The sequence below is a fragment of the Dendropsophus ebraccatus genome, chromosome 7, assembly GCF_027789765.1.
Source record: "Dendropsophus ebraccatus isolate aDenEbr1 chromosome 7, aDenEbr1.pat, whole genome shotgun sequence".
Taxonomy (NCBI): domain Eukaryota; kingdom Metazoa; phylum Chordata; class Amphibia; order Anura; family Hylidae; genus Dendropsophus; species Dendropsophus ebraccatus.
In genome coordinates this window covers 29,860,640-29,876,138 of record NC_091460.1, presented here as the reverse complement: position 1 = coordinate 29,876,138, position 15,499 = coordinate 29,860,640, and the positions used below count along the sequence as shown (strand labels likewise).

Genomic DNA, 15,499 nt, shown 5'->3' with positions numbered 1-15,499 from the left:
GTCTACCTGCTGTGGGCACCTACCTACTTAACAGGGATGATCCTTGAGTAGGGGGAACTACCTACATACTATATACCTATTGTGGCAATTACGTCCCACACCAGTATGCAGGATAAATACATTCATGGCATAGTCAATGTGGACCTAGTTATAGGAGGTGCGGAGACAGGAGTCTACCCTGGTGCTTGATGTTGCCTATAAAGGACATGGTAGAGAAGGGACCCTATTACAGACTGTGTACAGGAGCCTAGGAGATTTACTTACTTCCCTGATTCTCTGGTCATGGAGTTGGGGCAACATTTGTCAATGTAGATGAAGGGTAAGTAACCAGGAGGAGTTTAGTTTTGACTATGGGACACAATCTTCTAGCTTGGGTCCTTTAAAGCAGTAATAATGCACTCTATAGTAGAGATGATTGAACATCGGGATTTGTAGGTTTGATCGAACTCGAACCTTTTCGAACCTTCCGCATTTGATTCCTGATGCCTTCCCATTCCGTGGAGAAGGAGCAGACAGCCCGAGTACCACCTGGAATTCCGGGATACAGCCTAGGTAATAGGCTGTATCCCAAAATTCCAGGCGGTACTCGGACAGTCTCCTCCTTCCCCACGGAATGGGAAGGCATCAGGAATCAAATGCGAAAGGTTCGAAAAGGTTCGAGTTCAATCAAACCTACAAATCCCGATGTTCGATCATCTCTACTCTATAGCTAAAGCTCTATAGTCGGGGTAGCTAGAGGTGGTCACTTGTATAATCCCCTCTGCTTCCCAAATCCCAAGTTCAAGAATTTGTTTGGAGATCATGGATATAACCTCTATACATTCCCCATTCCACATCTACTCTTGCACCAATGTATTACCCATATGGCAAAGTTCTTACAGACAATAGTCAACCTTCTTCATAGACAGATTGACGCATAACAAGATGAACCTTTCCCCAGAACCCATAGATGAGAAGTTTAATATTCCTTAAATCACATTGATCCTAGGTTTCCTAATGTCATCACTTGTTAATCTGACTAAATGAGAAGTCTCGAGACATCGACCAGAAGGTCACCTCACCTCCGTATTGTCCCTCACCCCTCTGTCCTATAGAGTCCCATCTATCATTTCTAGCACACTGCCTTCTCCATAGAACAATGCTTTGCATTACTGATCACCAATGATTTCTTAACAAGTGTCGGCATCATTTGGTTAACATCTTATTCCATCCGGTGCTCCCGTAACTATGCCTAATACGGGACGGCCATTAACTTCGTGTTCTTCAAGATCACACAGTTTAAATGCCAGTCACTTAGGCTTTAATGCAATACAATGACTGGTCGTAATATCCGAGAGGTGTCAGGTTGTCAAAATTCACGGCTCATTACAGTGATTAGGCTGGAGAGCGAACCCGCCCGGCTGATGAAGTGACCTCACATGAAGGAGCTAACATTCCAAGAATTAGCTTATTAGCTGCTTGACATCTTAAGTGGCGGATATGTAAATGTTCAATTAAGGAGCAAAATTAGACTAAGCTTCTTAATATTAAGCTTTTCTTAACCTCTGCATGTCTAGTAAAAAACACAGTGGTGGCATTAAGGGGGGCTGTACTGCACGGGGTCACCATAACTGGACCCTATATGTTCAAATGAGCAAGGCTCCCGAAAATCCCTCTTAAGTTCTTCAACCCCCCATCTTGTGCCCTGACCATTATTGGGCCTCTATTTACACTTAAAGGGGTATTCCTAGATGTTATCACCTATCCATACGATGGGGATAACAACCTGGTCAGAGCGGGCCTCCTCCAATCTCAAGAATGGGGACAAAATGGTCCTTGCAATGAACGGTGCCCTTTATGGAGCACCAAACGCAACAATGTAAGAAGGTCCCTTAGAGAATGAATGGAGCACTGCCTGCGCTCGTCTGGTCCATACAATCCTCTCCGAGGAGAAATATGTCCCCATTTCTTGAGATCAAGGGGGTTCCAGAAGGTGGATCCCACCAATCCTATGGATAGGCCATAACATCTTCGGGGAATTAAGGAAAGGACACCATATTGGGAACCAAGTTTCCCCACCACTATCTATTATAGGGGCCATGAAGCAATAGTTTTGTTTGCGTTATATATATTTTTTAAAATAAAAAATAAAAACATTCTCACAATCCTACGGGTGGCAAGGTTCTGCCAGTGTCCAATCCCTCTGATTCCCACATCCTGGTGATGGTTCGACGCAAGGGAAGTGATTGGCGTATGGAATATGGAGAGGAGATCCATCAGATATGCGAATGGTGGTCTAGTGGTGAATTGGGCTCCTCTTGTCTGGGACCTATACAGTAGTATCACACTGTCCGTATGGCAGCCCCAATACTATGTGACAAAGCACTTAGTGGAAGTGCCATATTGGAGACAATGCCATGGACCATTAGGACCCCCCCCATCCTTATATGAGCTATACATAACTGTTTTCCTAACTCCATTGACAGTGTGGGCAATTGAGGAAGCGACATGTGATTGAGATTGTTGGCATATAACACTAAAATCCTATGTCCATGGCCAGGTCTAGTCTGGGTATGGTAGTCCTTCTGTCTAGTACAATTGGGTCTATCATTATTGTGAGTCTTCTACCCGACACATTGGTTTCTAAAGGTTTTACCGATTTTGGGTAAAAGATGTCACAGAGGTTCTTGGTTCCATCAGGCACTTTGTCCCCTGGAGTGTTATAGCAGGGAATGAGCCGATTAGGATTCTCTCTGGATAAGAAGAACGTCTTCATTTGTCTTGTGATGGGAGAGTCATGTGCTCCATGGTGGTTCCTCCTCCTCAGACTTTATAAAGGCTCTGCCTTCTGTCAGCACCTTTCTTGAAGAAGACTTATACCCGAGGAAGCAGTCTCTGCCCTTAACCTCCAGGCAGAACACGTGCCCCATGTATGTCTGCAGGTAAGTAGGTGGGGGAGGGGAGGGGGCAATGACTATTAGATTTTAAAAACTTAAACATTAACCTTAACCTTACACATAGTAAAATCCCTGCATATATTCCGTACAGAAGAACGTTCAGCTGTAAGATACTCTTAGGAAACTTGAAGAGATGTTTGATGTCTGTCATTTCAGAATAGACATGGTAAGGACATAACCTGCTGTATGCCCTATAGATATAATTGTGGATGGGATCCCCTGCCAGGACTCCCCTCTATTCTTCTCTACAATGATTTCAAGTTTTGGGGGAACTTTTTTCTCCTTGAGGCGACCACCAGTCCAGGCAATGATTCCTGGGAAAAGGCTATGCAAATTAGCTGTGTTTTTAGCACCACCTGTAGGCAGTTACCGGTGAGGGTACTATTACACCAAGCGATTTTTTGACGACTAACGATTATTGATAAACGATCTCAAACAACGACCCGAAATCGTTCGCCCAATAACACGAACAATGATCACTATTTATGATCGTTGCGGTCGTTTTGTCGTCGCTATTGCATACGTCTCAGATATGACTTCTTATTACACCGAACAATGTGCGAACGATTTGCGAAAGATCAAACGATAGAAATAGGTCCAAATTCTATGAAACGACCAACGATTTCTCGTTGGTCGCTTAATCGTTGTCTGCTATCACACGAAACAATTATCGTTTAAATCCGAACGCTCTAACCATTTTTCGAACGATAGTCGTCCCGTGTAATACGGCCCTAAGGGTACTATTACACAAAGCAATTTTTTAGCGATTAACGATAAACGATCTCAAACGACCGCTATTGCGAATGACCTGAAATCGTTCGCCCAATTACACAGAACGATGATCGTTACTTATGATCGTTCTTGCGGTTGTCTTGTCGGTTGTCTTCAATGGTCAACGATTAATGATAAACGATCTCAAATGACCGCTATTGCGAATGACCTGAAATCTTTCGGCCATTTACACGGAACGATGATTGTTACTTATGTTCGTTCTTGCGGTTGTCTTGTTGTCGCTATTGCGTTCGCTGCTACTGCGAACGATCAAACAACGTCTTATTCTATGCGAACGATTTGCGAATGCTCAACAGTAAAAATTGGTTCAAACTCTATCAAACGACTAACGATTTCTCGTTGGTAGTTTAATCGTTGTCTGCTGTCACACTAAACGATTATCGTTCAAATCCGAATTTTGAACGATAGTCGTTCCGTGTAATAAGGCCCTTAGTCTATGCACAATCCATTTAAATGTCATAAAACATGACTAGGGATTTAGGCCAAGCCAGAGCCCCCCGTCTGAAAATGCTATTTTGGGGTTTTTGCCCCTCGGCGGTACAGAGAACAAGTTGGTTTCAATTCATCTCAGCTCAGAGTGGCAGTGCACATGATCAGTCACATGGGGCTTCTAAACATTGCTAAATGATAAAGTTGGCTATCATTGGAAGGCCCATAGAGAGCGAATGGGGAGATGGGCCAAGTATGTGCGATAAGTTTCATTCACTTGGGGAAACCACAGACTTCAGTTTTTGTGATTAGACGGACCCCCAACAATCAGCTATTTATGCCCTTTCCTGTGGATAAGGCATAACTTTTCATCTTGGGATAACCCCTTTAAGAAACTGCAAGGGGAAAGACATCTAACTTCTGCCATACATCCAGAGCAGAATTCACAATTCTGCAACTTTTGGCCATAATTTCTCAGCATGTAATGTTCTATAAACCTTTCTGTAGTGATTTAGGTTCTTTCCATCCTTTGTATAAGATATGAACAGGGTGAATTATGGGAGCTCAGCTGCTGGGGGCCATCTGATTCTAATATATATCTACTAAAAGGGCGGACTAGATGGACCAAGTGGTCTTTTTCTGACAACAATTTTCTATGTTTCTATGGAAATGGAATGCAGCTGTGGACCAGGCCCTGTACAAGGTAAGAGAAACAAAGTTTTTTCCAAGTTCTCCAGCTATTTAGATGGATGATATAAACTTGATGTCCTTATTTTGTGTTCCAGCAGTAGAGTCGCCGCAAAGACGTCTGGGTTCCTATTCCATCTGCGGATTCTAAGTAAGTGAACTCTGTAGGTAATATAACCTTACATTCTACTACTTGGTGGTCACAATAGTCATAGCAGTGTTCTCAAAAATAGTTAAAGGGGTACTCCAGTGATTTTTTTTCTGGTGTCAGAAACCTATATAGATTTGCAATTTACTTCTACTTAAAAATCTCCAGTCTTTCAGTACTTATCCACTTATGTATGTCCTGCAGGAAGTGGTGTGTTCTTTTCAGTATGACACACTGCTCTCTGCTGCCACCTCTGTCCATGTCAGGAACTGTCATCAACAAGAGAGGTTTTCTATGAGGAATTGCTACTGCTCAGGACAGTTCCTGACATGGACAGAGGTGGCAGCAGGCGGCACTGTGTCAGACTGAAAAGAATACACCACTTCCTGCAGCACATACAGCAGCTGATAGTATTACTTGTCACTTCCGCCAGTCCTTTTCACCTATGGGCTGCCATTAGAACCAAGCACCAGAAGTGAAGAGGATCCAGGAGTAAGGAATGGTAAGTGGCCTGGGGTCTGTATTAAAATGTTTCAATCTGGTCTAGGATCTAAATTTAATTTAGGTTCTGAATTTGTTTTTGTTTTTTTTATGTATTAGGTGTATGGTATGGAGTCTGAATTAATTTTGGGATATTAACTGGGGTCTGGGGGCTTCAAGTTCTGAAGTCTGAATTGTGGAGTATGGAGCCTAAATATATTAAAGGGTATGGTCTGGGGTCTGAATTCCCTTTGGGGTCTTGTATGGAGTCTACATTTATTTAGGGGTGTGGAATGGGGTTTGAATTCATTTTGTGGTTATTTCTCTGGAGTCTGAATTGTGGAGCATGGAGCCTAAATTTAAGGGTATGGTCTGGGGTCTGAATATTGGGGAATGGAGCCTGGATTTATTTGGGGGTATTGTCTGGGGATTGGATTTGTTTTGTGGTTTGAAGTTTGAATTTGTTCTGGTATCTGAATTTTGATTTATGGGACCATTATTTATTTAAGGGTTTGGGAATGGGGTCTGTTTTATTTTAAAGTTGTAGTTCACAAAAACAATTCTTTCAAATCAACTGGTGCCAAAAAGTGCCAGAGATTTATAATTTACTTTTATTTAAACAAAAAAACTCAAGTCTTCCAGTACTTATCAGCTGCTGTATGTCCTGCAGGAAGTGGTGTATTCTTTCCAGTCTGACACAGTGCTCTCTGCTGACATCTCTGTCCATGTCAGGAACTGACAAGAACAGCAGCAAACCCCCAAAGAAAACCTCTCCTGCTAACCAGACAGGAAATAATACACCACTTCCTGCAAGACACACAGCAGATGATGAGTACTGGAAGACTTGATTACAGATTTCTGGCACTTTCAGGCACTAATTGATTTGAAATAATTATTTTTTTGTGAACTACCCCTTTAAAGTCTGGAGTCTAAATTCATTTCAGGGTATGGAATAGAGACTGAATACATTTTTGGGTCTTGACTGGGGTATGAATTTATTTTTTGGTCTAGTGTCTGAATTTTATTGGCATCTGAAACCTGACATTTTTTAGAGGTACAGAACCCCTTTTTGGAGTAGTTTATATATTGTACACATAGCAACCTAATGACTGAAGGCAGGTATGGCGGCACAGTATATCTCTGGGGTCATGCATGTCATGATGTTCAGTCGCCACTTCACTTCAAGTCCCCACACAACTACCACCCCCAGCTCCCCACACAACTACTATCCCGAGCTCCCCACACAACTACTATCCCGAGCTCCCCACACAACTACCACCCCCAGCCCCCCACACAACTACTATCCCGAGCTCCCCACACAACTACCACCCCCAGCCCCCCCACACAACTACTATTTCAAGCCCCCCACACAACTACTATCCCGAGCTCCCCACACAACTACCACCCCCAGCCCCCCCACACAACTACTATTTCAAGCCCCCCACACAACTACTATCCTGAGCTCCCCACACAACTACCACCCCCAGCCCCCCCCACAACTACTATTTCAAGCTCCCCACACAACTACCAGCCCCCACACAACTACCACCCCCAGCCCCCACACTACTACCACCCCCAGCCCCCCACATGACTACTATCCTGAGTTCCCCACACAACTACCACTCCCAGCCCCCCCACAACTACTATTTTAAGCTCCCCACACAACTACCACCCCCAGCCCCCACACAACTACCACCCCCAGCCCCCCACACGACTACTATCCTGAGCTCCCCACACAACTACCACCCCTAGCCCCCCCACAACTACTATTTCAAGCTCCCCACACAACTTCCACCCCCAGCCCCCTCCACAACTACTATCCTGAGCTCCCCACACAACTACCACCCCCAGCCCCCCCAAACAACTAACACCCCCAGCCCCCAAACAACTACAGCTCCCACACAACTAACAACTCCAGCTCCCCGCACAACTACCAACCCCAGCTCCCCACACAACTACCAGCCCCCAAAACAACTACAGCGCCCCAGCTCAGAGCATCTCTGAAGCCATCTGACACTGTCAGCGGCCACTGACAGATCTGCTGTCAGATGGATTCAGGGACGCCCCCCCTTCATTGTTTGTCAGTGACTGTGGCCCCCTTCAGTGTGTGACAGCGGCGTCTGGCAGCAGTTGCAGTTCCTCCCAGAGCGCTCCCCCAGCTGGCTAGGAGTAAGGCGCCCTGTGCAAGCACACAGGTCGCACACCCCAAAGGCCGGCCCTGATGGAGCTGGTATAGTTTCTTGAGATGTTTTCCAAGGAGACATTTCCTTAAGACACAGGAAGGTCCGCTACATGTAAGTATTGTCCCCATTCAAACTTTCCTCCACTTGTCATGTATCCTCGTCTTCAGATGAGCCGTTCTTTCCAGTCCCAGAGCGGACTCCCTTCCCTGCCTTATTTACGTCCCCACCCAAATACAATGGGATTAATTGATGCACCATCAGATCTTATTAGGAGCTTTATTGGCTTTGAATAAAACATCTTGGATTCTATTTACTGAAATGATTTAGAAGAAAGAAAACATTGGATTATTCTTATTTATGGAGAATGTAGACGGTAAAGTAGGCTCGACCCCCGACGCACTACATTCAGGCTGAGAAACGTAGAATATCTTATACATATCAGTGGGTCTTATTTAAAGGGCCCTTACCTCTATGATTTGTACGGAGCACGTATGTGTTGTACAGTCCTTAATATGGTCCCTATAGAAGTCGATTAATCTTTAGCTCTAGAGGAGTACTTGGTGTTATATGGCGGCACTACACATAGAGCGATATCGAACCATGGGGCACTGTATATTGGTATACAGGCTCTATGCCTGAGGGTTTATTGAGTCTTAGTGAATGAACTTGTGTACACTAGGTGTTCTATCCTTAAAATTTTGGTTATTCTATGCCATGTAGACTTGTCTATGTTAAAGGGGTACTCTGGTGAAAATCTTTTTTTTTCCAAATTAACTGGTTATATAGATTTCTAAATTACTCCTATTTAAAAACATTAATTCTTCCATTACTTTTCAGCTGCTGTATTCCCTGCAGGAAGTGTATTCTTTCCAGTCTGACACAGTGCTCTCTGCTGCCACCTCTGTCCATATCAGGAACTGCCCAGAACAGTAGCAAATCCCCATAGAAAACCTCTTCTGCTCTGGACAGTTCCTGACATGGACAGAGGTGGCAGCAGAGAGCACTGTGTCAGACTGGAAAGAATACATCACTTCCTGCAGGACATACAGCAGCTCATAAGTACTGGAAGACTTGAGATTTTTAAATAGAAGTAAATTAGAAATCTTTATAACTTTCTAAAACCAGTGGATTTGAAAGAAAAAAGTTTTCTCTGCAGTACCCCTTTAAGTGACTTCATCTGGGGCTTATGATGGAACAGGTGGCTCAGTACACACAGCTAGGTAGGGTCTATTGCACTTCGCCCTCACAATAGCTCCAGAAGAAACATATGGGTTTCATAGAAGAGAAGAAAGCCAGGACTCCAATCCTTTATAACAGATTATTTTCTAGAACTAGTGTGATGTGTTTCAGCCTCCTTTATCCTTATCACAGTGAGTACAGGATATCCTGACTCCTAAAGTGTCCAGTCACAGTGTCCTAGCCAGTCCAGAGCTGTCACTGTATACATTGCAGCAGGAGTATGGTAAGGGCTTGTAGGATATACTGCTTACACCTATAACATACACCATATTATATGGGCTGCGGCAAGGGGTAATGCTAATGTGATGTACGGTTGTTCACTGAATAACAATAATTTCCAAAATACTTTGTGTTACAATTCTACAATGTTTAATATTCATAAGGTCCCAGCTTGCTGTCAGGGATGTATAGACCTGTTTTGATGTTAAACATTGGAAAAATTGGAGAGAGAGAGGAAAATGGATAGATAGGACATAGATAGATAGATAGGAGATAGATAGATAGGAGATAGATAGATAGATAGATAGATAGATAGATAGATAGATAGATAGATAGATAGATAGATAGGAGATAGATAGATAGATAGATAGATAGATAGATAGGAGATAGATAGATAGATAGATAGATAGATAGGAGATAGATAGATAGATAGATAGATAGATAGATAGATAGATAGATAGGAGATAGATAGATAGATAGATAGATAGATAGATAGATGATAGATAGATAGATAGATAGATAGATAGATAGGAGATGGATAGATAGATAGATAGATAGATAGATAGATAGATAGATAGATAGGAGATAGATAAATAGATAGGAGATAGATAGATGATAAATAGATAGATAGATAATAAATAGATAGATAGATAGATAGATAGATAGGCGATAGATAGATAGATAGATAGATAGATAGATAGGAGATAGATAGATAGGAGATAGATAGATAGATAGATAGATAGGAGATAGATAGATAGATAGATAGATAGATAGATAGATAGATAGATAGATAGATAGGAGATAGATAGATAGATAGATAGATAGGAGATAGATAAATAGATAGGAGATAGATAGATGATAAATAGATAGATAGATAATAAATAGATAGATAGATAGATAGATAGATAGATAGATAGATAGATAGATAGGCGATAGATAGATAGATAGATAGATAGATAGATAGAAGATAGATAGATAGATAGATAGATAGGAGATAGATAGATAGATAGGAGATAGATAGGAGATAGATAGATAGGAGATAGATATATAGATAGATAGATAGATAGATAGATAGATAGATAGATAGATAGATAGGAGATAGATAAATAGATAGGAGATAGATAGATGATAAATAGATAGATAGATAATAGATAGATAGATAGATAGGCGATAGATAGATAGATAGATAGATAGATAGATAGATAGATAGATAGGAGATAGATAGATAGATAGATAGATAGATAGATAGGAGATAGATAGATAGGAGATAGATAGATAGATAGATAGATAGATAGATAGATAGATAATAAATAGATAGATAGATAGATAGATAGATAGATAGGCGATAGATAGATAGATAGATAGATAGATAGATAGATAGATAGATAGATAGGAGATAGATAGGAGATAGATAGGAGATAGATAGATAGATAGATAGATAGATAGATGATAGATAGATAGATAGATAGATAGATAGATAGATAGATAGATAGGAGATGGATAGATAGATAGATAGATAGATAGATAGATAGATAGATAGGAGATAGATAAATAGATAGGAGATAGATAGATGATAAATAGATAGATAGATAATAAATAGATAGATAGATAGATAGATAGATAGATAGGCGATAGATAGATAGATAGATAGATAGATAGATAGGAGATAGATAGATAGGAGATAGATAGATAGATAGATAGATAGGAGATAGATAGATAGATAGATAGATAGATAGATAGATAGATAGATAGGAGATAGATAGATAGATAGATAGATAGATAGATAGATAGGAGATAGATAAATAGATAGGAGATAGATAGATGATAAATAGATAGATAGATAATAAATAGATAGATAGATAGATAGATAGATAGGCGATAGATAGATAGATAGATAGATAGATAGATAGATAGATAGAAGATAGATAGATAGATAGATAGATAGATAGGAGATAGATAGATAGATAGGAGATAGATAGGAGATAGATAGATAGGAGATAGATATATAGATAGATAGATAGATAGATAGATAGATAGATAGATAGATAGGAGATAGATAAATAGATAGGAGATAGATAGATGATAAATAGATAGATAGATAATAGATAGATAGATAGATAGGCGATAGATAGATAGATAGATAGATAGATAGATAGATAGATAGATAGATAGATAGGAGATAGATAGATAGATAGATAGGAGATAGATAGATAGGAGATAGATAGATAGATAGATAGATAGATAGATAGATAGATAATAAATAGATAGATAGATAGATAGATAGATAGGCGATAGATAGATAGATAGATAGATAGATAGATAGATAGATAGGAGATAGATAGGAGATAGATAGGAGATAGATAGATAGATAGATAGATAGATAGATAGATGATTGGAGATAGATAGATAGATAGATAGGAGATAGATAGATAGATAGATAGATAGATAGATAGATAGATAGATAGGAGATAGATAGATAGATAGATAGATAGATAGGAGCAGGGGCGCCGCAATGATGAGGCGACCTGAGTCGTCTGCCTCAGGCGGCGCCACCAGCTATCTTCATGGGGGCGGCATTCAGGGCCGCTTTAACCAGAGGGCACATGGTGCACGTGCACCGGGCCCACTGGTTAAAGGGGCCCCCCCCGAGCAGGCCGGCCGTTGCTATGTGCGACCAATGCGGTCGCACAGGGCTCCGGCCACCAGCCTGTCAGGGGGGAGCGCCATGGATGGGTAATCTACTTACCCCTCCATGGCGCCCCCTGCAGGGCCCCCCCGTCCGCCGCTGCCCCCGTCCGCTGCTGCTGCGGCGCTTCAGCGCTGCAGCAGCAGCGACACTGACAGAGAGAGAGCCATTGGCTCCCTCCCTGTCAGTCACTCTTGTGGCCGCACTTCCTGCAGTCACAAGAGGCCGCACTCTCCCTCTAGCGCCCGACGTCACTGGAGCGTCGGCGCGAGGGTAAGGGGAGTGCAGCCTCTTGTGACCGCAGGAAGTGCGGCCACAGGAGGGAAGAGAAGAGGAACGTGTGGACCCAGGTGAGTAACAGTGTTTGTTTTTTTCAATGTTATATGGGAGGGGGAGCTATATACTACGGGGGGGGGGGGGGGGTTTAGGGGGGGCACAGGGGGCTATATACTATGGGGGGGCACAGGGGGCTATATACTATGGGGGAGGACGGGGCTATATACTATAGGGGAGGACAGGGGGCTATATACTATGGGGGAGCACAGGGGGCTATATACTACTGGGGAGCACAGGGGAGCTATATACTATGGGGGAGCACAGGGGGCTATATACTATGGGGGAGCACAGGGGGCTATATACTATGGGGGAGCACAGGGGGCTATATACTATGGGGGAGCACAGGAGGCTATATACTATGGGGGAGCACAGGGGAGCTATATACTATGGGGAGCACAGGGAAGCTATATACTATGGGGGAGCACAAGGGGCTATATACTACTGGGGAGCACAGGGGTCTATATACTATGGGGGAGCACAGGGGAATATATACTATGGGGGAGCACAGGGGAGCTATATACTACTGGGGAGCACAGGGGAGCTATATACTACTGGGGAGCACAGGGGGCTATATACTACTGGGGAGCACAGGGGGCTATATACTATGGGGGAGCACAGGGGAGCTATATACTACTGGGGAGCACAGGGGGCTATATACTATGGGGGAGCACAGGGGGCTATATACTATGGGGGAGCACAGGGGAGCTATATACTGTGGGGGAGCACAGGGAGCTATATACTACTGGGGAGCACAGGGGGCTATATACTACTGGGGAGCACAGGGAGCTATATACTACTGGGGAGCACAGGGGGCTATATACTACTGGGGAGCACAGGGGAGCTATATACTATGGGGGAGCACAGGGGGCTATATACTATGGGGGAGCACAGGGGAGCTATATACTATGGGGGAGCACAGGGGACCTATATACTATGGGAGAGCACAGGGGACTATATACTACTGGGGAGCACAGGGGTCTATATACTATGGGGAGCACAGGGAATCTATATACTATGGGGGAGCACAGGGGGCTATATACTATGGGGGAGCACAGGGGGGCTATATACTATGGGGGAGCACAGGGGGCTATATACTATGGGGGAGCACAGGGGAGCTATATACTATGGGGGAGCACAGGGGAGCTATATACTACTGGGGAGCACAGGGGAGCTATATACTACTGGGGAGCACAGGGGAGCTATATACTACTGGGGAGCACAGGGGGCTATATACTACTGGGGAGCACAGGGGGCTATATACTACTGGGGAGCACAGAGGGGCTATATACTATGGGGGAGCACAGGGGAATATATACTATGGGGGAGCACTGGGGAGCTATATACTATTGGGGAGCACAGGGGACTATATACTATTGGGGAGCACAGGGGAGGTATATACTATTGGTGAGCACAGGGAGCTATATCATATTGAGGAGCACAGGGGTCTATATACTATGGGGGAGAGCACAGGGGGGCTATATATTATGGAGAGCACAGGGGGGCTATATACTATTGGGGAGAGCACAGGGGGCTATATACTATTGGGGGGAGCACAGGGGGGCTATATACTATTGGGGGAGAGCACAGGGGGGCTATATACTATTGTGGGAGAGCATAGGGGTCTATATACTATTGGAGAGCACAGGGGGACTATATACTATTGGGGGAGAGCACAGGGGGGCTATATACTATTGTGGGAGAGCACAGGGGGGCTATATACTATTGTGGGAGAGCACAGGGGGGCTATATACTACTGGGGAGAGTGCACAGGGGGGCTATATACTAATAGGGGAGCGCACAGGAGGGCTGTATATAACTGGTGGAGCACATGAGGGTCTATATACTACAGGGACACCTTAAAACTATGGAGGCACAGAGGGGTGTAACTATGTAGGAGTACAGAGGGGTGTAACTACTGTATAGGGGTACAAGGGACCAAACTACTGGATGTGTTGGAGCCTAAAATATTTGTCTGGCAGATTCTGGAGAGAAGATTCACAGCCAGGAGAAGACTTCAAGGTGGCTCAGGCTGGATGGAGAGAAAAAGAAAAGGTGACAGACTCTGATTGGAGAAAACACCCCCGGTGAGTCACTGGATGTAACTGCACTCTGTTATAGGATTGTAGTGTTAGGGGTCATGATGTGGCGGTATTATGTAATGGTATCATTGGTAATATCTTTCTGTTTTGTTTAGTGCAGTTTTTATGTAATATGTAATCACTGTATTGTGGAAATAGTGTTATAAGGTAACTACTGTATGTATTGGGGCTCTTGATACAGTGTGGGGGCAAATTCAGTACATTATACAATGTGCAGAAAGGTAAGGGGGGGGCCACTCTTGAGGGCTGTGCACTGGGCCCACCAATGTATTAAAACGGCCCTGCGGCATTCAGTGGCAGACTATAATATGAGCGGTTCGGGCGGCCGCCCACATTATAATCCGCCACTGATTGTACCATGTACCGGAGTCCCCCTGCGCCCGGACAGTATCTGTAATGAGATGCTGTGAGCGGGGGAGACTGTATTCATAAGCGCCCCGCTGTACTAAATCAGCCGCGCGGTGCTGATACTACAGCGCGGCGCTTATGAATACAGTCCCCCCCACTCACAGCATCTCATTACAGATACTGCCCGGGCGCGGGGGGGGCTCCAGTACATGCAGACGGATCACGGAACGTGGGAATGCAGCCTTAGTCCCCCGGGTGATGTGCGGCTGCCGGGGGTGTCCCGTCCTGTCCCCGGCAGCGCACGCATCAGAGAGCTCCCTGTGCGCCGGAAGTCACAGGCGCACGGGGAGCTCTGTGATGCGCGCGCTGCTGGGGACAGGACGGGACACCCCGGGCAGCCGCACATCAGCCGGGACCAGACCAGAGAGGCTCGACGGGGGAACGGAGGGTAGGTGAGTTGTGTGCTGTTTTTTGTTTTTGTTTTATCTGCTGTGCAGGGGGGGGGGGGGGAGAGGGGGACCATCTATAAGGTAGGGTGGAAAGAGGGGGACGATCTATAAGGGAGGGGGGAAAGAGGGGGACGATCTATAAGGGGGGACCATCTATAAGGGGGGGGACCATCTATAAGGGAGGGGGAGGGGGAGAGGGAAGAGGGGGACTATCTATAGGGGGGGGAAGGGGACCATCTATAAGGGAGGGGGGAAAGAGGGGGACCATCTATAAGGTTGGGGGGGAAGGGGACCATCTATAAGGGAGGGGGGAAAGAGGGGGACCATCTATAAGGTAGGGGGGGAAGGGGACCATCTATAAGGGAGGGGGGAAAGAGGGGGACCATCTATAAGGGAGGGGGGAAAGAGGGGGACCATCTATAAGGGAGGGGGGAAAGAGGGGACGATCTATAAGGGAGGGGGGAAAGA

The 15,499-nt window shown here is 44.5% G+C and overlaps 1 long non-coding RNA gene across 1 annotated transcript; it reads left to right on the top strand.

Annotated features, from left to right (window-relative positions):
• Positions 1-12,067: 12,067 nt before the first annotated feature.
• Positions 12,068-14,219, top strand: LOC138796698 (uncharacterized). Its single transcript, XR_011363791.1, has 2 exons — positions 12,068-12,149; positions 14,115-14,219. It is a non-coding gene; the product is annotated as an uncharacterized lncRNA (long non-coding RNA).
• Positions 14,220-15,499: the final 1,280 nt, after the last annotated feature.